This window comes from Dermacentor albipictus, chromosome 5 (genome assembly GCF_038994185.2).
Source record: "Dermacentor albipictus isolate Rhodes 1998 colony chromosome 5, USDA_Dalb.pri_finalv2, whole genome shotgun sequence".
In the NCBI taxonomy this organism is placed as follows: Eukaryota; Metazoa; Arthropoda; class Arachnida; order Ixodida; family Ixodidae; genus Dermacentor; species Dermacentor albipictus.
In genome coordinates this window covers 138,248,331-138,271,041 of record NC_091825.1, presented here as the reverse complement: position 1 = coordinate 138,271,041, position 22,711 = coordinate 138,248,331, and the positions used below count along the sequence as shown (strand labels likewise).

The following is a 22,711-nucleotide window of genomic DNA, read 5'->3' as shown; positions in this document are numbered from 1 at the left end:
GTTGTTTGACGAAGGACGGCGTCTGAAGAGAGATGCACGCTGTATGTTGGCTAATTAATAAAACTGTCAGAAACTGTGGTGACCTAAGCAGACCCCCTGGTGTTATGTGCTCCCTTATCTGTGAACGATCGCAGAAGACAGCGCGAACGTCCATGGGAAATATTAGCCGATATAAGCAATATCATGCTAAAGGTAAACTCTTCCTGCAATGCTGGCAGCTATGAAGAATTTGATAGGAAGACAGTGTCGCACTGCTAAAGACGTTCTATACCCTGACATGGGGGATCCGCATTTATTAACTGCAATAAATATGGCGCAGCGAAATTCCTTTACCAGCTAGCTTTTTATCACATTTCATGCTGACGGCAGTGGTCAATCTTGTGAAGCAATACAATTGGGCTTATCTACATGTTTTTGGTTACTAACTCAAAGATTCGAGGTGGTGGTTTGTTTGTGACCGTTATTAGCAGCTGTTTAAGAAATTGGAGTGCGTTGCTTCTTAGTTACGGCGCACACGAACTGTAGAGCATACGCCAAGAATCTACCGGTAACGAGACCCAGACAGGGGGAGAAATAGCTATATATGCTAATAAAGCAACTCTTTTGGGCTTGCTAAATAAAAACTAACTAGTAGGTAATCAGGCTTTCTTCTACAAGCAACTAATAAAAATATTCATGAACAGCTCTTGAATCAAATTAAGGAAACATTCAAGCTCTTAAATTAGTCATACAAAAGCACTTAATTACTATGCAGAACCAATACTGCTGCACAGAAGTCACCACTCACATTTGTTTTCCTCTCGTCTGCTCATTTGCCGGTGATTTCCACGATTACTAACGTTCGTATATTATTCCGAAGTTTGCTGCTTCAGGTCATGAGTTCAACACTACGTCACTAATGACAAGTACTCAGACCAGCTACTGTGCACAACTCATAGAGAGAGCCATCAAACAATGTCCCTGTAAAAGGCTTAGCTTTACTTTTTATCGAGCGTTCACAAGTGTAAAATATTATAAGCCATTCCATTGTGCGAAGATGGATCACTAGCGAAGCTGTTTCGCATATGACGTAGAAGGGACACAGACAGAATTTTGAACGTAGGCACGGACTTATTTAACGTGATTTTTATACGCATTCACGGGGACAACGGGACCACCGCCCCGAGGAGCCGGAGAAAACTAGACATGTGGCGTTTCAATGGGACCGCAACTACGGGAGAGCGGAAGGAAAGAAAAGGAGATACGCAAGTGCTCGGAACGCCGACAAATAGAGCGAGGTGCGAACGTATGGCCGACGGGGGGCCAAAGTGTATGTGTTCTTATCAGCTTAATATATAATATGGGTTGTATTTGGACCCAAGACATTAAACATATTTTTGCAAGTTGGCAGAGTGCTTGAAGCCTGCTTCACCTCCGCCGCGAGTCTGCCCGGTATTGCACTAGCTTCGGATTCGGCCCACAGTTTTTGATCTGCGGACATCGATCCACTGAAAAATAGCCGTATACATCTTCGCTTTAAAAAAATTGCCTACAATTACAATAACCCCTAACCCGAAATTTGAGCACGGCCGTATACGTGTTCATGTCGCGTTATATTGGCTGGCGCGGACAATATGTCTCGTGCTGCACGTTTCACACAGAGCAATGTGTGGCGCGACTGCCTCGCGAATCTGGAGATTGCGAGCGGTGGCGCGTGGGTGACGCGTGGGCGCAGTTGACAGCAGCCGCCACAGACAGACCTCCGCTCATGCAGCGCTTGTTTCCATGCAGACGACGCGCCCTACTATGGCGCCATCTCGTAGCCTTTGACGCCGCAAAGCCCGTCTAGCGCGGCACTACGCTTTTCTCCTCACGATTTCGCCATACCCTCCTCTGCTTTCCGCTATCTGATTCCGTTGCACCTTCCTCCTCCACTTTCCTCCTCACGCTCGTTTCGCTATTGTCGCCTTTCATCTCCCGCTGCTCTCCGCGTTCGTTTTAATCCTTCGCTGTGTTCGTTCGCTTGGTTACGAAGGACAATAATGACTCTCGCCGCAGGAACAAGCACCTATATATGAGCTGTGCCTAAAATTTTAATTATATAAGATGGGGAGGCGACTGTCATACTAATTGAAGCAAAAGTTATAGGAGGCACTTCGGCAGAAAATGTTGATATTCTCACACTTGCAAACTGCCAGCTCAAATGCCTTCTTTATGTGGCCCACTACCGGTATGCGCCGAGACGTAAATAGCCAGCTTCGGTGAAAAAGAAACAAGAAGTCCATTGATTAAGAATACAAAGCTAGTGCTGAAACAAAACTGAATGCTTCTTTAAGACACAGTAAAAATAACGACAGAGGATAAATTGGCGGTTGTCGCTTGCACAGAGGATTACTCGTTCGGCGACATAAGACGACAATTACAGGTATCGCATTTGTCTCTCTTCAAGATACTACAGGATCGTGCAAATATTTCTAAATCGTAACAACGTTTCCACTAAATTTTCTGGTATTTTCTGTTATAGCACCCAACCATGCTTCTCTCGCGGTATTATTTTCATTTGTTCTTAGCATCACCTTCACACTCCTAGTACGGAGAACAAGTTAAGGTTGCTCTAACCACCGAGTAATGCAATAGTCGTATCATCCCACACTCTACTTTTCTAATGCAGTGGCAGAGGCGCCATAACTTCCGTCACCAGAGCCAAGGGGCAATAATTGCTGAAAGCATCTGCATCGAAATGAATGCGCTTTTGAGACCCGTAGCATGCAGCGGGCCGAGGTGCCCGCAATGCCGTACATAGAAAAGCATACAGAAAACCACGTATTTCCAGCGCATGTTGAGCCACTAACGACACTGAAAGAGCAGCTTATGAATTCGCTCGAAACACGTCCCGCGTCGACGCGATTACTGGGGGCCCGGCCAGAAATCGCGGAAATTTAGAGTCACTGTTATGCTAATAGCTTCCCGCTCAGGGGCGCCAGCTGGCTAATTGCGTTAGGGCTGACAGGCGCGGGCGCCCGAATCCTCTGAGCCTAGTCGTTTCACTTCGAAGCGAGGGGAACACTGCGGCAATGAATAAATTTCCCGCAGCTGCGTCTTTCTGCGATGCCCGCAAGGCTGACACTCATCCCCTCTCTCTGCCTTTTGTTTACCTTTGGTTGCAAATTAGGTTCTCGCGCCAGAGAAGGGCATTTCATTTCTTTTTCTTTTCTTTTTTCAATATATGCATGCTTGTATGTTCATCAGAGGGAAACAGAAATGTGCGACAGGCAGACAGTGCTGGAAGATAAGGAAGAGGTGGTTTCTCGGTACGAGCCAAGGAAATTTATGAAATTTAGGAAATTTATGCTCCATAATAATTTCGAATAATCCACCCAATTCTTGGCCAATCTCCCATCGTGGGTATGAGCCACACGCATCACAGTCTACAACAACAACAACAACAACGACCAGCACTGATATACAATGTGTTCCGCGTAACTCGTGATAAGCTGCCAAAGAGGTAGAACAAAGGTACATTCTGCGTGCCAGAAACCAGCAGTGCTTCCCGTGGTTTCGCCAAGCTACGTTATTCTTCCTCCTGTGCTGCGCAGCCAGCTGTTCCACGTTTCAAATTCATCGTCGTCATGATCCTTCCCTTCTGTTACCAGACGCCCTTGTGTTTCCCGGTTCTAATGTGACGGACTTCAGACCCTCTGCCGCGTCTAGAAGTGGGGCCCGAAAAAAAAGTAAGGAATCCCTGCAGTTGAGCTTCGGGCGACTCTTCCAGCATCCCTCTCTCTTTTATCCATACATCTGTTGGAATGGTTTATCGCTTTTCTTCACGGCTGTGGTGATTTTGCTGTGCCATATTGAATTGGAGGAGCTAGCCAAACACTAACAAGGGAATGCTCACAGGCACTCCGTAGCTACGTACTGTTTTGCCTCGGGACACGTAGCCCGCATTCCTGCGCCTGACGTCGGCTGCTCCTCTCTCTGGGGGCACAAAAATGTGCACATATACGAGAGCAATGCGAACCAGGTAGCACGGAGGCGTCCACAGCCTGCACGGTGTTTTGGTGAAAGCGAGTTCGCAAACAATATGGCGCGCGAGCGTACTAATGTACGTGCATGGTAAGCGAGGCTAGCGCGGCACATGAGAAAGGTATGCAAGAGATGCTCCTGAAGTCTGGATAATCTCCCAGAGGAGATGGAGTGTGTTAAGGAAAGGAAAGATCAGGGAGGTTAACTAGGTTGCAGCTGACTTGCTGCGCTACGCTAGATGAGAGAGGAGCAGCTCGATAAGTAAAGAGCAAATGTATGAGGAGTGATGCGCGCACCACATGACAGCAAGAGTTGTCATTGAATTGAATCAAGCAGGACAAAAGCCGAGATGATAGCGCTGTGACCGTCATTGGTCCTATACGTCCCATATTTCGCACTGTTCGGTTCCCTGCAACGCACAACAGCGTTCGCCGTGACTGTTCTGCAACGCCCCACGGGAAATGAGAAGGGTTGCTAACAAGCTCTACCTGATTTTCCTATGCTAATATAAGCTGCACAATCTCTCCGAGACGAATAAAGTACGGTGCGCGAAGTTCGGCAAAGCCTGAATTGAGATGAATATGGCTGAATATGACGTCAAAATTGGCAGCGCGAGTCGGAGCAATTGTCTTCTCTCCGTGAAAATGTACAACACATGCTGGGTTGCAGTATATTCGTAACACACGTAACATCATCAACGGCGAATGACTTCAAACACTACCAGAAGCTTCACCGGTGGAATGTACGTAAACGGCTACATCTTTAGTTTCAGTGATCCTCTAGAACATAGAGTAAACATCAGAAGTTCCTGTATACCTGGCTCCTTTATGGTGCTTATATGAGGTCATCTTGGATTTTTTTTTTTTCGCAAGGAAACTAATATAAGGGAAGCAGAAACCAGAAAAGCAAGAAAAAAAGGAAAGGACAGCATACTGAAGCGAAATGCGCATTGACTGCACCAGCCATTTCAGCCTATAGCTAGAGGGCGCAGCCATTTGACTGGTTTGGACCCAACACCCCCCGAACGCCGATTCTCATATGCTACATTGCCGCGCCGACGAAGTGCCTATAGCAAGAAATTTTTTGATGCTATGAGACAGAATCTTAAATAGAAACAGTAGTGCCACCCATCTGGAGGGCCTGTCAGAATGGAATGAAGGCAACGATATCAAAAAAGCCTTCTGTCACACCCGCCTCTTCTTTTCGTACGGCTATACTAAGCGTTTTCTAATCTGTGTGGTGAAGTAGAGACTGAAGGCGGACCCCTTGTCCTCAAGAGAGAAAGAAAACTACAGAACTGCAGGCTCAATTCGCCGCAAGCGACATCTGTCTTACCAAGCTTCACCTTCGTTGAGGTGATTACTGCCTTTGTAACAGCATTTCCCATTCTTGCTCTTCTTTTGTTCGCGTTATTATTATTATTATTATTATTATTATTATTATTATTATTATTAGATGGCGGATTCCCTTGAAAGGTAAATCAACGCACACTCTTTCATCTTTCTCTCTTTCAGTCCGTGCGCGTGTGTGCGCGTGTGCGCGTTTTTGTGGCTGCGTATTTGCCATGTATCAGGCTCCATGCATAATGGATTCGTGCCCAAACTACATCAGGTGCAGATGGCAAAAAAAAAAGGGAAAAATGCAGATGCTACGTCGTAAAAGCGTTTGCGCTTGTGTACAGCACCTCACGTGCAGCCTTCTTTCTTTCCGTATGAATTGCGCGTTAAGTAAGGCTTTTTCCCTCCGCGAAAGAACACGAGAATCGTAGACGCGATCTAAGCGGAAAAGCCCGGAAATGCAGCGCACTGTTCTCGTTTGCTCGCGCGGCTCGTTTCTCAGAGATACGGCCCCTTCACGCAGAAACAGGCATCCGACGCCGACGTGAGCTGTTTGCCGAAATTCCACGCGCGTGTAGTGGGCCAACAGCGCAAGCGCGTGAGCTGCCTGCTAAAAGAGGCTGTGCGCACCGGGGGTCGCGATGCTAGTGCGCCATCAGATGTAATTTAGGGCGATGCTGTTTCGATAGATGAGCACGGAAAGAAGAGTGAAAGGGGGCGTTTAACGAGACACGATTAGTGTTGCAAGAGTATGCCCTATAGTTGGCCGACATTACGGCTCAAGAAGATAGCGAAAGAAAACAAGGGGAACGTTTTAAAAGGAAATGTTGGTATGCGCCCATGATCAAGCAGTAGGTTCGTTCATTCGGACAGTTCCAAAAGGTTCGCGGTATAACCCGGCATTCACGACTACAAGGACACTGATACTAATTAAATGGTGTGTCTCCCCACGCCATTTTGGGAAATACAATAAGAGCTGGATCGCCGGGCTTATTAGGAACCATATCCTAAATAAATTCATCACACAAAAAGCCTTGAGGGGTTGTATATTCCAGTCTGCATAACAGTAAAAGGCAAAACAGACAAATGCATCACTTGGAAGCGAGCCATTGCGGATGAAATGAAATAATGCGATGAAGAAGAACGAAACGAAAAGAAAGAACTCGAAACAGAAACAGAACTAGAAACAGAACAAAAGAAAAGTTCGCACCGTTACTTGCTGATACTTCAATCACAGACGGAAGGGTGCTCATTGAGGCAAAGCGCGAAACCCAATATCACGGGGGCTTGCATTTCACGCTCTGATTGTTCACTGCTCGAGATGGTCATTCTAGGTTTGATGGTTTTGCCACTCCGTAGGTTCTTGAGCGGAAGGCGAAGCGACTGACGAGGCGCAATGCGCGAACCGACTTGCGCTTCTCTATATAGAGCATGACCGTTCTCGAATGGTCGAACCACCTCGGGTTGGGATTTCGCTTGATGTAAAAACTCCAGTATGCGTCATTGCGTATTTTAACGCTCGAATCTGTACCTTATCCATAACAAGATACATGCGCAGGTAAAAGCAAATGCCATTAGAAAAGCAGTTCTCGTGCACAGGATTCCATTTGTTTGCAGCAATACGCACAATCGTGCTAAGCACGAAACTTGTTTCTTCTGTCACGTGAACAGTAAGGCACACTGTATTCACACACACCCTAGCGTACCCTATCTTCATGCGATCAGGCACAGTCTCTTTTAATCTTTCCGTCCCCTTTTCCCTTTCCTCAGTGTAGGGTAGCCAACAAGGCTCACTCCTGGTTAACCTCCCTGCCTTTCCTTTATTATTTGCTCTCTCTCTCTCTCTCTAAGCTTTATGGCTACTCTTCGGCGTTTGGATGATTCTGTCGATGAAAAATGCTCAGCCTGCAACTAGATACCAATAGAAAAAGAAGAAAAAAACATCCGTCACTTCGAGAAGGTCCGTGTAACCTTCTTTATAGTGACATACTGCGTGTGTGAAGTGCTTACGGTCAACAAGAACGTGCGAGTGGATGCTACGTCTAATCGTAACAAATGCATCACCACAACATGTAATGGCGTGTATATGTTCGTATTATATTTACAGATTTCAAGAATTGTCTGTTTGGTGCGGCCAAAAAGAACAGCTCGTGCCGCCGTTGGCCATTGAACACTTGTGTTGTACGCCTCGAATAAACGTACACAAAAAAAAACACCTGTGCGCCAAAAGACGCCTACAGCAGAAACTAAGAGGTTCCACATCTTTACAGTTCTATGCAAGTTCGTCTTCATCATCATAATTTATTTTCCCTTAAAGACCCCGATGGGGCAATACAGAAGGGGTGGGGAGGGGGATGGCAGCGGGAAATATTACAGGGCGTGGTATGACATAAAAGATAACAGTGAGCAAGAAATAAAGACCGAATTAAAGACCAACTATGTCTGTGTGGTCAATTAGAATTACAAGTTCAAAATAACTTTGTGGGCATTTTCATTCTTCCTGCTTCGGCCGTTTTGTACGGGCTAGATATAGAAGAGTAAGAGACGAAAGAACAGGAAAGGCAGGGAAGTGAAGAATAAAATTTGGTTTGCCAGCCAACACAAGGGGATGGAGGACGTTGACAGATCCGAATGAAGAAACGCTGAAAGCGCATACCTTGCGGCAAAGAAATTAGGGATGTAAAATTAAACCACATAAGAAGGTTGCCCATAGTTTAGTACAAACTTTGAGCTGCCATCTTTGCCATCTCCATCTCCATCTTTGCCTCTCTGCCATCTTTGTAACCCCTATCCCCCATCCCCAGTGTAGGGTAGCAAACCGGAGACTCATATCTGGTTAACCTCCCTGCCTTTCCTCTTCATTATCTCTCTCTCTCTTGAGCTGCCGACAATCACGTCCACCGCATTCAGGAAACTAGGTGATCGTTCTCTGAGGGAACAGACAATACTAGAACATCGTCCCCATTGATCATCGACTATGAAGGCACTTTTGCGCTTTCTGACAACGTCTGGTTTGTACGAGGGCCTTCGATTCTGTAGTTCTGTTCTCTTCACGTATTTACACCTCTCTCTCTCGCTCTCTCTCTCCCTCTCGCTTGAGCTGCCGACCAGTCCCTAGTTCAGTTATAATCTGGCCCCAAGTACAACCCCATGAAAAGGCTGCGGCTAAATTCGGACTGTGAAAGTATGTATGCGTTGGTCCACGTTATATCATTTAACCCACACTGTTGTATGAGACCATCCCAATAGCCTGTCGTCTAGAGCGCCCGTACCAAAAAGAAAAATTGAAAAAGGAACGACGTGCTCTTTTTTCTTTCTTCTTTTTCTGCCTCTTTCTTGTCTTTCCTTTTTTTTTACGTACTTACGCTTATCTTTGTTACGTCCGGTCACTGTCTTTTAGGTCGTTTGTTTGGTTTAGCCTGCTATTTCTTGTATAAGTACTGTTTGCCTAAGAAAAACGGAGTAGCAGGCATCACCCATGATGTCAAACTTTCCTGCACTCATATTTAATACATCTATAATAAAATAGAGCTTTGAATAAATGGCATTTACGGGTAATCGAGTAGGAACATATCGGTATTCACTGCTATAGCTTCTCAAAAAGCATGTCAATAAGGCCCTAGAATGGAAGTGCCAGTGCCTGAGGGGGTTGACTGATTCTGATTTCTACTACAGCTCAACTAAGTTCGTTATAAGTTATATTCGTAGTGGCGTACTTGTCATTGCATTTATAGTATGTTTGGCAAGCAGATTTTTTTGCATAAACTCAGACCCGAGCTCTATTTCTCCCGCTGAACAAGAGCGTTATCTAAAGGCTTTAACTGAAGCCTGCCCACTGGTTCAAGCATGCAGAACCATGACGTGACCTGTTGGCAGCACGCGAAAGATCCATCAAAGTTGACTGATCGCGCTGTGCTGTGATCTCATGCTCGCGAAAGCTGGCGAAGTTTCACGCTGGAGAAGCACTCGTCTTGGGAGCCAGGGCAAAGTCACTGTGACGTCCAGGTATGCACGGGCGTTAGTTCATGTTATCTAACCATCATCATGTAATAAGGTTACTTGTAATAGCTTAGTAACATTCCCGAACTCTATTGCCCTCTGCGCATCTACTCTACTTAATTTATTGCGAAAGTATTATTTCTTTATGTATGCTAATGAGCACTGCAGGTATTAGTAAGTTGCATTCCCTTATATAGCAAATTCATATGGCCTCTTCATCAATATAGTTGGTGAAAACGTGAAATCAACAGTGACGTGTTTCTCCGCAAACGCAGGTACTTCGAAAGAAGTCAGCTTTACAGGAAAAAGAACAGATGGTTTACGTTTCACCATAACATATCTTCCACCTTAAGTATGCGATCAGTGATCATCACAGTATGTAAGGAGTACCCCTTATTCCTTGAATTTCTTTTCAAGTTCTTATGACACCCGAATGAGTACAGCTATTCAGCAATTTTGTTGGCAGAGGGTTTTAAGAGCTTGCGGGGCGCTGTTGTGTTCTGACCAATGCGAGCTATGATACCATAATCAAAAGTACGCGAGTATACACGAGGATACACGACAGACACAAAGTGTATTCTCTTATCCTTGTGATTCTCGCGCTAAAACGAGCCTTGGAATGCTGATCGAACAAGCCCACATTGGAACCATAGGCGTTCTGACTATGTACTTCGCTACAAGCTACGGCAGGATAACGAACATGAGTCTGCATATTTGTCATAAGAACACTGGGGCTCCTATAATCAGCACGAAGGAAATGCGGAAGGAACTGCTTAATAGCCAACATCATTCTTTATTTACACAATTTAACATTGTGGGGAAGCAGGTGAGATATTTGCTGCCAACATCTTTACTTCCATAGTAAATAAACTAATCATGATGGGTACAAAGAAAGACTTATAGAAAAAGGCAAGGCCGTTTGCGCGTTTTGCTCAGGTACTATAGGTTACAGCTATAATGATAAACAACTCAGCAATCGTCAGCAATCGTCAGCAATCATCAACAAAAGGAGTTCAGAAAGTGTTACAGGGACACGCAGAAATTTTATTTTATTACCTTAAAGACCCCTTACGGGATATTACATAAGGGGTGGGTGGTACAAAAATACAGGAGGTTGCCCACTGTGTTATTTTACAAACAGAACACTCGTTACTTCTTCCACGAAGAAGATGAGGTGGTGATGGCAGCGACGCGGTGGGGAAGGCCGTCCCAGTCTTTAGCTGTACGATGAAAAAATGATGGCGAGCAGGTGACATTGCGCGTGCTAGGGCGAGCAACATTTAGTGGGTGGCCTCTGCGCAGCGATATGCGTGAAGGTGGTAAAATGTAAGCTGCGTGGCGAAGCGAGCTGGTGTAGAATTTATGGAATAATGATAAGCTCGCGATACGGCGACGGTGTGCTAGCGCGTCCGAACCAGACACTACTTTTAATGGTGATACGCTGATATCATATGAGTATGTCGAGTGAATTTATCTGTCCTGTGTATCTGTCCTATGTATCTGTATTGTCCTAAATCTATCTTGCAAAGTATATAAACTATCCCAACACAATGTAAAACATCTCGTGGAGAGTTACCGAAGAGGAATAATCACGGTGAAAAGCGCTATACAAGCCTGAGACTGGGGGTTGATTGTGGCACAGAAATTGTAAAGGTCCGGCAGTCCGACAGCGTTCACCACCTTGAGCCATTAAAGATGGTGTAGAGATCGTATTTCCTGGGGAAATGGAGCTACGCTACGAATAGCCGCAATAAAATGGCTTAGGAAGACGTTCAGCGCATGAAACCATGAGCACAGAGCTCGACCAGCCTCTATTGCGGTGGTCGAGGCGCAGTTGTCAAAGAGAGAGAAATGAAAAGGAAAGGAGGGTGAAGACAGGGTGTTTAGCCAAGGACATACCCGGTTGGCTACCCTACATTTGGGAAGCGTGAAAGAGAAAGGATACAGAGAGAAAGGAAACAGAAAAGAGAACAAAGAGGCAATCAATGTGAACACACTGGCAGAGCAATGTCCGCTAAGCGTTAAAGGCATTCGTACTGTTCAGTAGCCTCCAAGAAGTGCAATAGCGCTTTAGTGGTCTTGAGCATGCAAGAGTGTTTAGGCCGAGCTCCCAGGATGTTTTTTCTCCAAGAGTGGTGCCTCTCATCCAAGCGGCTGAGACTAGCTCGCATGGCACAACGTTGGGCGTCAAAGGATGGGCAGTGGCACAAAAGGTGGTGCAGTGTCTTGTCACATCAGCAAAAACGGCACGCGGTACTGTTCGCCATTCCTATTAGGAATGAATATACACTCGTAAATTCGACGCCGTACCACGTGCCACCCACACACAAAAAAGTTGTTAATCGACAGGAAAGAGTTCGGGTGGCATCCGAAGCTCTAAGTAAGGGTCGAGAGAGTGCCAGCGGGAGTTGGTGAAACCCGGGGAATTCCATTGCAGAAGTGCGTAGCAGCGAGGAAGTGATCGAAGTGATTCACGCTGGCGCGCTGGACCCACTCTCGAGAGCGATATGAGAAACCGCAGGTCTTGTTGACGAGCCGACCGCGCAGCTTAAATCAGCGCCTGCCGTTGCCGGCATAGACGCCCTGGCTCGGAAGCCGTTGAAGCAAAATGAAGTGTCCTTCCTATCAGCTGAATATCTGCCACTGCAATTTCTTCCCTCCGTAAGAGTTTCTCTCCATTGGCTGTAGTACGTGAACAGCTATCGGCTGCCGCCGGCATGTGTCCCGCAATCGTCGCTGCACCGGCACGAAATACCGCCCTAATCTTCTTTCCCTTCGCCTTCCATTTTGTTTTCGTAATTCAATGATCAAATAAGCTAGGCCGCGCCTAATCCCTACAACAAGCTCGGCATTTTCTGTTACACGTGTTCAAGCGGAGAATATAAAATGTTCTCCTGCTAGCTTTACCCTGCGTTGGTTCACTTGTGCTCTTGTTTAACGTTTGAGCACTGGAGGAGCCTGATAAATGACTCCTGACCACGATCGCTTCAAGTAGATATAGCTGATGGCTCGTATACATAAAATTCAAATACTAAAAAGAAGATTCCTGCTAAATACTAAAAAAAAAGCTCCTACTTTCACCTTGTTCTCGTTTTGCTCGTCGTCTAAAAAGACAGATAGTTATTCAAAACAAGTCAAAAGATACTGCTGCAAATAAAATGTTCTGGTTGGTATCCTCAACGCCTCGCTACCTTTTCGTTACAGAGAAGCACGCATATACCAACCATGAGTGATCAAGAGTAAATATATCCAAAATAAACTTGGTCCAATGCCTCCCCCCCCCCCCCCCCTATGTATCTATGTACTATGTTTTCTCCTAGAAGTAGAGCAAGACATAGCGCATGAAACATATACCGAGACATACTGCACTTATTAGTTACTCGCGTTGTACATTCTTCAGAGGGACCCGATTAACAGAGCAACCCGAAAAGAAAGGAGTCAGTTCCACGTTTAAAAAATAAAATGAGTACTCATAAACACTGCCTAGTTTTCCTTCTTGTACGACAGTGTTCTTTAACGCACGCACCGCGATTTTTTTCTGTCACGAGTAAACGCTCTTGAAATATGAAGTAAAGTGGCCTTCGAGTTACATTTCTTTTTCCCTGCATTTTTTTTCCTTCCTATACATTACTCTATTGCTTTTCTTTCTTGCAAGCGCTAACCTATTCCTCCACCCGCCTTCATCCTCATACAACAGTTGTTCTTGTTCCTGTTATGCTTCGCACAGTACAGAAAACGGTGCTTGTGCGCAAAGGCTTTCCAAAGCTGGAACTAATAAGGCAGCGCACCTTCAGCAAAATGCAAAAAGAAAACAGTTGGTTAGCCAATATGTCTGCAATCTTTCCTTTCTTTCCTTTTTCTTTCTTTCCTTCTTTCTTTTTTTGCCTTCTATTGTAAATAAATGAAGCGGCACCCTGAAAACATCAAATGCACAAACTAAATTCAGCTTCTTCGCCAACGGCATTATCTCAGCTCACCAGACGGCAGAACTCGCAGCAGAAATTGCTCATCCGTGAACAGCGATCATGTTGCTTAGAGAGGCCGGATGCATAGAATAAAGATACTCTCGGCAGGAATGCGGGGAAAAACTCGTAAGGATGGGAAATTAATGCAATTGTGAAAGTAAGCAGAAACGATGGATTCCCGTCAAAATATTTTGCGCTGAAACAGAGAAACGTAGCATTCGACATGAATCAATACCAGCTTTCTCAGTTCACTCTTATTAAAGGATTCCCCCTCCAGAGCCGAGTGTCCATTTATCGGGCCCTTGTTGTGTAATCGTCATTCGCGAGGCACGTGAAGAGCCTTTCACTGGATGCATCGAGAAATAAGGCAAATTTTGTTGGTATGTGTCACTTCTATTGGATGAATGTTGGTTTTGCATCCGTACGTTTCTTGACAGACGCTTGACAGACGCGTGCCAGACACCAGTTCTACTCAGTGATGCCCTGCGCATCTCTGTACACAGTGCTATATGACTTGAAGATGTAATGAAACTTCTGGGGCAAGCACTACATTACCCACACATGCTATAGTGCTCCTGTATGCCGCTGCTATATTTCAATTGCACATTTCTTCTTTTATATATATGTTGTGGCTCATTCAGCGTGTATTGTCTGTTTTGCTTTAACTAACACGCTTTCTTCTACAGCGAAGCTGTTAATGCGTACCTTGTACCGTCGTTGCCGGACTTCGCTAAAGAGGGGACACGTGACCTAGCGGGAGAAGAAAAAAAGGGCTCAACAGGGGGAAATGGGTTGGAGTGACCCCTTTCCCCATGTGAGGATGCTATCTAATACGCGAATCTTATGCGGTTGTCACACAGTGCATTTTCAGCGATCGAGCCAGATCGACATCGAATTTACCGACGATTGATTCCATCCTGCCGTAAAAGAAACAAATGTTATGCAGGTGGTTTGCGGCCAACGAACCGTGCCCACTGACTGAAACACGATTCTAGAAGCGCGTGGCTGCTGGCACTTCTTACGCCAGCAAATGCCGGCAGCCACGTCAATCGTCCAACCAATCCAACCAATCGTCAAAACGATTGCAGCGCCCGCACCTCCAGTGGTGGGCCTTGCGCCCAATATACAGAGCCTCGGATTAGTGGTTTAGAAGCCTCGGTTAGTGGATTAGAAGCACTCCTAAGGCATGCTCACCACGCGAAGCACGCAAAAGCGAAAATGCGGTGAAAGTATGGTTCAACAGAACATTTACAATATCGACATTTTGCGAGGTTTTACTTGCATGGTGTAACACTCGGTGTAACTAACACAGCTTCACTGTTCGATCATCTTCACGGACTGTAAGGGGCGGTGATTTTTTATCTATTTTGCAGTAAAACAGAAAACAGGGTATCACGCTGCGTTTGTGTATGCTTTAGCTGTGCTTGCCTTTCTGGATTTGAGACTGATAACGTTCTTCCACTCCGTCGGCGTCCTTATAGTTGCCAGTCGTATTCACTTTCGGTCTAATGGAAGCAAAGAATTGGTCGCCTGCGTCTTAGCTAAACGAATAAAAGGTGCAAGAATAAAGCAAGTCATTAGCACACCGTTGACAAATTAAGGAGGCTTCAACACCTTCGTGGCTCGCTAATTTTACTCGTAACACGTATAAAAGCTTGGCTTGGTTGCCTAATGTTTTATGTCATTTTGCAATTTCATAGCTCAAAACGAAAGGAATCAATACAAATGTTCACAATGGGTCGAATGGTTACGCTTGCTCTTTACACTTTATTTTTGTCAAAAATCAAGACCTTCGCGCTTTGTACATCTGTGCTCTAGGGTGTAACCTCAGATGCGGTAAAAGAGGACTACAAAAAAACGCACTTATGCTGCTATTACAGTGCCTAAAGAAACCCACATTGTTAGAAATATTGCTGAGCGCTGCACTACTGAGGCTATTATTAGCCATACGTGCAGTATAGGGATGAAATCACATAACATTTTAATTTTACTAAGCACATAATTAATTATTGATCAACATGCCCACTTATTGCCACTTATTATGCCTGCATGAGGCAGGTGGGTTTAAAAGCTCGGCTTTATGAAACAGCGCTTCCATTTCTTACCTGCCACTTTTATCATAAAGACAATTCCGGCATATGCCAGAGAAAGTAAAACATTGACAGCTTCTAATGTCGTTAGGTTGCTCGGTAACATCATCTTCCATTGTTGTCAACGGCACTAAACCCTTATAATACGTTTTAGTTCTATACTAAAACACCTGTATCGCCTGAAATCCATCCTCGTTGTGTGACAGATTAACACGAAAGACTACTTTCAAGCATTAGTGAGCGTCCTCTGCTCAAGTATTGACGCATTAACCGGCCAGTCTATCAATAAACAGGTATACTCCCACCGTATGGTCCTAGCTGTCCAAAAATTCCTTTCGCAAAATGCCGACACAAAGTCTAGTCCTGTGTACGCGCGCGTTTGCGCTAGTGAGAGCGAGGCAGGAAAAACTTCGAAGCGAGAACAGCGTGCTAAGCAGAAGATTTACACCGACTGTGGTTAGAGAATTTGATCATCGGAGTTAGTTTAGGCGCGAGCGAAAACGTAATACTCACATGACGTCTATGGAGCACAGGGCGAATGCATCAAAGGAGCCCGACACATGTAGTCCCAAATGCGTTACAAATATTCCAAGTGAACCGCTCGACGTGAGTGCTATTTGCCGTTCCCAGTGCAGTGTTTAGGTGTTTCGCTTCACCGAAACCAGCAGTCTGCATGTGCAGGTGGTATGCGCGCGCCGACGCGCGTTTAGCCAGGCCTATAACGGGAAAACGGGGGAAATGTATTCTCCGAGGTATTCTAGATAGCCCGTTACGTACCATCACCGCTCCTAATAAGAAAAAAAGAAGGCGACACATGCATGGAAAATAGACGTGGTAGCTTTGCTCGCTGCATTATTCATGAAACGCTGCTTGAAGCCTTCGCCAAAGTTCTCTACTTATTCATGGGCCACGGAATAGGGGAGGAGGTAAAGGGGGTGGGGTGTACACTCTTTATCAAGTCCTGACAAAACACTTCGCCACTGGCATTGTTCTCCGGTACACGATTTACCACGATACATGAAAACTTCGTGGTACAATGACATTGACGTGATCAAAAAGAAAAAAAGAAAAGAAAGAAGCATGGGGGCGCAAGGCCTACGTCACAGCGATGTGACATTTCTGTGTACGGTACTATTGAAAGCGTTTCTATACTCCTCTGAGACTAACGGGATACACAGCGACGCTTTTTTGTGTACATCTAAGTTTGCTAGGTTGGGTGTATCGGCTGGTAGCTAATATGGGACTACTAACTCTTTGAAGAGCTCTCGTGGAGGAAAAATAGAGCTCCTGAACTTCGCATTCGATAATAATTAGCAGCACCAGATTAGCAATAGCCGCGCGAGAATATAATCTGGGCACACTACACGTTTAAGAGATTTAGCTGAGTGAAAGTGGGAATTCTGTTCTCTTGCAAATATGCTGGTCAAAACAGCAATACAACTAAAATATCACGTCAAATAGAAGCACACTGGTTGAAATTGTGCATCGTCTTACGCCTGAGTAACGAGAAATTTCAGGGTTCTCCCCGACTTAACTACGGACATGCAGAATTTACAACCATGCTCCCATTACACATGCGTAATCACTGTTTTGATATGATATTTTATTAGCAGGTATGTCGTTCTAAACACAACATTTCTAACCCACGAAAGTCATCCAACTCCCGCCACCCCTGGACCCCTTGAAGGACGCAATAAACTTTTCTTTCTCTCTCCCACTACGCTTTGACTCCTCATCAGATCGTGATTTTGGCATGTAAAATTATCAGATTTTTTTGGTCTCTCTCTCTCTCTTTCCTCGGTCTAATTTTTGCACCGTTAAACAGAATGTAAACCACACCAACTTGCTCAGCAACAAGTCCTTTTGGACTGATACCCATTGCGTCATATACCGCCCTTCTTCCAACGATGACCGACAGCCTTTGCGTGCTGCTCTCAGTTGACTGGAAACAACAAAGCCCTCTCATAATAAACGATATTTGTAACTCCATGATCATCCGCATGGAAAAGCGCCAGAGCAGCGCTGCACATCTTTCGAAACGACTAAGATGTGCGACCACCTTTAATGGTGTATAGTTTTCCTTTCCTTTTTCTAACAGTGCAGGGTAGCAAATCTCTCTCTCCCTGCCTCCCTCCCCCCTGTCCTTCTCTCTCTCTATCTCTCTCTAACTCGTCGCTGTTTCACAATATGCACACTTCACGTCCGTGTTGCGGCCAACCCCTTAGACGAATTGATTTAGCGCAACCTCCCCCTCTCCCCCCCTCCCCCAGTTTTTGTTGTCCCCCGCTGAAGCCACTCGCTTAAGAACGGCGCCACCTTATTGACCTCAGGTATCTGCACGCCTAACTCGATCAAAGGAGGCGCTCTACATGCTTTCAATCTTCCAAGTAAGAATGATATTATAGAAAAAATAAGCAAAAAAGACGGAATGTGTCAGGAAACGCTTTTACTCTGAATCGAATTGCTTCCCGACAGCGGAGCGGCCCAAGAAAGAGGTAACTGCCTCTGAGCGTATTTATTGTGTATATGAGCGTGAGTACGCGAAATACAAGAAAAAAAAACATACCGCGCGCGACGAAGGACCCCCGTCGTAAATTAAAGTGCAGCCCCTCTTCTATATTCTCCGCAATTGCGCCCACGCGCTGCTCGCACACTCATCGAGAAAGAAAGGAAAAGCGGCGCAGTAGATTCTTCTCCCTGACAGCTTCGCTCGCTCGAAATGAAAGCACGCATATTCGAGTGCAGCCAAACCGAATGGACCGCGCCGAAATGAAACGCCGGTTGTCAGGAATGCGACACTTGCTGGGCCTTATCTCAGCTCTATATTTTTTCGCCACCTATGGGAAGCCCTTCCTCTCCTTGCGAACCGTTTGCTGTAGCTGAAAACATAAGGAGACGTTTCGTTGCCTTATACTTCGTGCCTTTTTGACGTCGTGCTTTTTCCTCTCTTGCTGGATTTTCTACGTTCGCTTCTTGCGCGAGTGCAAAAACGAAATGACGGGAGACATGCACGACAGCTTCTTTCTTTATGACTCTCTCTCTCTTTTCCTCTCTCTCTCTCTCTCTCAGAACATGCAAAGTAGTAACAGCTGGGGCTGGCTCAGCGTATTTCTCAAACCTGCTTCCACTTCCTCAAGTAGAAAATAAAGTAAAACCAGATAACACGTCTCCCTTCGATGCAAAGAAAAATATTTCCGAGAATTGTGAACAGTAGCCATGTAGTACGAAAGGTGGGGCAAGTACCTTACCTCAAAGGAAAGGCATATATTTCACGTTAAGCCTGCAGATATTAATGAATTGTTTGAGCACACCATTGAAGTTGTTGAAGTTCTTGGGAGCTGTGGGACTCACTGGAACTTATGACGGAGCAGCCACAGCACAAGAATTGAGCATCTCTGTACAATACTCTTAGCTTTCTGGTAAAAGTAATTTCAAATAACAATTCATTCATTATTTCATTCAAAACTCGTTGGTTACGCCTTATGTATGTGTATAATGGAGGATAAAAAAAAGACAGAGGTTTCTGAGAAAACATACTTTTACACATGTGCACGCTAACTCCTAACAGACCAAGTGTCCAGATAGTTTACACAGACTGATTGTAGGTTGGTTTCCTGCCGAAACATCAGTGCGTTTTCAGGACGCAAGGAGTATAGGTAGCGCATTGGTAGGATATAAGGGTGATATCTAGGCGGGTACTCTAACCTAAATTCTAACAAAATTTGTGACATTTCGTGACGTCTAAGAATGCAAATTACTCGTTGCATAAGACGTCCCCGGCAAGCCATTCATTCAATGAAATATTTGTCTTTAAATTATATGTACCGCAGCCCGCTTAGAGCGGGTGAAATAGAGTGTCCTTCATTAAAACTTATGTGTATATATATATATATATATATATAACGGTTGCTCGATTGATTCCTCATAATGTCGCGTGTAGACGTTCTGAACAAGTTTTGGTGCTCCCGGTGGGTGCCATCTTCGTGGTGCCGCTTCTACGTGTCGAAAACCCGTGCGTCGGCCGGCATCACGTTGGTTGCGCAAGACCGCTTTTATGGGGAACGGCGCTGTCCCCCTGCAGCAAGCGACCCTCCTCGCCTTTCTCGCACTCCTCCCTCAGCGCGACAGTGGCCACTTCATTACGGCCGCCGAACGACCTGTCCGAAGGAGGGAATTACGGCAGCGGTGGACACGGCGGAAGGATGGCAACACACAGGGGCCGGCGAGGCGAGGCTGCCTGTAATGGCCTTCCCGTGTCCTTGATACATCACAGCCCCGACGAACGGCTTCGTCACCGCTCTGCGGGCTCCGAGTCGTTCGGTGCGCTTCGCAATTTCGGTCTACATCGGCGCTTTACGAGAAAAGTTCCACTTTTCCCGTTCGCTGGATTTTTTCGCGATGTTTACAACTTTACGAGAACCGTTATAGAAACGGTGTGAGGTAAATTTAGCGATGTTTCGGGAGTCAAGCTATAGATGAGTGATGCCAGTCTTGTAATTCGGCTTTTAATTTCATTTCATTTCAATTTTTCAATTTTCATTTCGTTTCATTTCAATTTTTCGTTTCAACGTTTTGATTTTCCAGTTTTTTATTTCGTTACATCTGTGACATAACGAGGAGCCTCTTGCAGAAAAAGAATTTTCTTCTTACCTTTTTAATTTCAAAAGATGTAGCAGAAAATGTAACCCATCCCGGCGTCTACGAAACCGAAACCGAAATTGCCTATTTTGTGCTAAACGCAGTTGTGCCCAAATTCTACAGTTTCCTACTTTTCTTTTTCACGTTAATATTACGTGTAAACAGCTAATAATTCTCAGAGGGCATTTTCAGCATTTTTAGTGCTTAAGAAACATGAACTCTCGCAAGGGGAACGCGCTAAACTTAAAACGCTTTGTTTACGTTTTAAGTTCTGTGGGCACGTCGAAGGAGCAGTGGATCGTCTTGTTTTGCGGCGTTTACACGCCCCCATCTTTTCTTCTGTACAGGTAGACACAGTGTGGGTGCTTTCAGAGCAAAGAGGTGAGGAAAACGAATGTTTGCCGGCAATCAACACGCGAAAAATCACAGCGCGCGGCAGACCCGTACTGAGGCGGCAAAACAAGGTAGAAAAGCACAGCAAAAAGACGAGGTGCCACGCAAGCAAAAGCAGACAAGAAAATTACACAGCACGAGACACGCCACACAGGTGGGGGACCTTTATTTCGCCTGGATTCCATTTGTGCACGGTGCGTTTCTTCGAAATCTCTTTTCTTGATTTTTTCAAAACCATCTTTTTTTTCATTCTTTCATACGCGAACAAGCGTTAACTTCTTTCCTGATAAATATTTTTTAGTAAAGCTTTGCACACGTATTTCATTTCTCGCACTGTTGTGTGTGTGATGAACCGCAACAGGTAAAATTGTGCGACAAGTTTGGATGTGGCACACTTTTATATCAAGGCGTGTCAAATGGAAGAGCATATTTTTGGAGTTATTTAGCAGTGTGCTCCAAAAATTCACGTGATCTGATTATTTTCGGTTCATTGCACGGCCCAAGTATTCACTTATACGGCTGCCAGAAATTGTTTTGTTGTGATGAGGCAAATTAAGATTTTGAGTGTTTACACGAGACCCACAATTACGTATTCTTAATAACAAAAAGAATTTAGAGGTGTTACCTAGATTATGAGGTGGTTATGTGACGAAGAAAGTGTGCTCTATAACGGAGGCTAGTAATCTATGTTTCTTATTTTCTCCTAAACGTTTGTTGCCTGCAACTTGGCGTCATACCTTGAAGAGAACCAGCCGAAAGGAAGATAGAGATATGAGGAGAAGGAGGAGGTTTACCACGTTGCACCTGGTTTATTATCCTACATTTGGGGTAGGAGAAAGGAAGTAAAAGGAATAAAGCAATTCATGAAGGTTGATGCTAAGTATCTCATTGTCTGTCTGGCTCAAAAAGTTTTCGCAGGCTTAATGCGCCCGTACTCATAATAATCCTATTAAGCTAGAACTGTACGTGAGAGGAGGAGCGAGCCAATAGTGATGCTGTACATATTATCAGCGAAGGTGACCAGCCATAGCAAAGAGCGCTTCCAAACAAAAAGCTTTGTTAAGTCGACCCCATGGTACATTTCTATATGCCCTGGTAGATGACTGCTAAAAAATAAGCAGTGCAAAGGTGCCTGCGCTTCGAGGCCATTACGAATGGTGAATAAAACGGCACACCAAAGCTAGGATATCAGCATTGTTACTGCGTTAGAAGAATTTATTTATTTATTACGGTATAAAGCATAGGCATAAGCATAGGCACAGGCATAGGCATAGACATTTATGGTACAAAGCATAGGATGGAGCGTATATAGGATCTGTCCCAGCTATGGCTACAGCTAAGCTATTTAACGAAAAAGGATATTTAAAGAATACGCTGGATGATGTATTTCTGCCGTCATCATTCCGGCAACTGAATGCCCTAGGCATAAAAATGTATCTTGGACCGTACTTTCTAAATGATATTTCTTTTTCGTTGAAAAGCTTGTCCAACGTTAACTGCGACATACCATACATGAAAAGAAATCGGCTAACTCTGCGTTTCACTATTCGTTGGGTCTGTTTCTTCCTCTGAAAAAGTTTACCATAGAGATAAAGCGCCGGCCATTCGTACAAAGGCGCGAAAGTTGTAAGGGTAAACGCCTCAATGCACGTCCGCCGACACGTCGGTGCAAGAGCTAAGGCCTAATACGCGGCGCTGCCACTCAGGCAGCTGGGCCGTGTCATGGGAGTCATAAATTTCTCGCTGCCGTCCTCTATGCCGTCCGAGCCAATTACGCCCGACGAGAGCCTGGCAGTTTGCTTCCCGCTGGCGCTTTGCCCCCCGGAGGGCTTTCCAAACTCGAGCCTCATCGAAAGCTCAAGCTAAAAACACAGAGGCCTGACGAAAAGCACGTAGCAACGACTACACTGTTGAGGAAAAAAGAAACGGCAAGCGCAAGCAAAAAAAAAATCAACCTTCAAGCCGGAGTAATCAAGAGCTTCCCGCGTTCTTAGAAGAAATTGAGAAGAATTGCAATTTATGCAAGTGGGGGAAACAGGGCGCGTTCTAATCTCGTTTGCACTTATAGGTAACGGCAATAACTAGTGAGGCGTTCAGTCCAAAATTTGAATTTTCTGGCTGTCACAGACGCTGAAATAAAGCACTATGGGGTAATGTTGACCGCCAGAATTTCGTTAAGATGTATCCAAATTGATAGGTACACGAGCAATTTTGCATTTGGCCCGACGAAACGCTGACGCTGAACCCGATGACAGAACGCTCCACCACGGGTTAAGCTGTGGGA

The 22,711-nt window shown here is 45.2% G+C and overlaps 1 long non-coding RNA gene and 1 pseudogene across 3 annotated transcripts in view; one reads left to right on the top strand and one right to left on the bottom strand.

Moving 5' to 3' along the window:
* LOC135909323 (uncharacterized) overlaps positions 1–16,115 on the bottom strand; it is an 87,700-nt gene extending 71,585 nt beyond the window's left edge. For all 3 annotated transcript variants that reach the window (XR_011514952.1, XR_010566681.1, XR_010566682.1), the window contains exon 1: positions 15,910–16,115. This is a non-coding gene — a long non-coding RNA (uncharacterized lncRNA). The remainder of the gene's footprint in view (positions 1–15,909) is intronic.
* LOC135909327 (U2 spliceosomal RNA) lies at positions 1,288–1,465 on the top strand (annotated as a pseudogene).
* Positions 16,116–22,711: the final 6,596 nt, after the last annotated feature.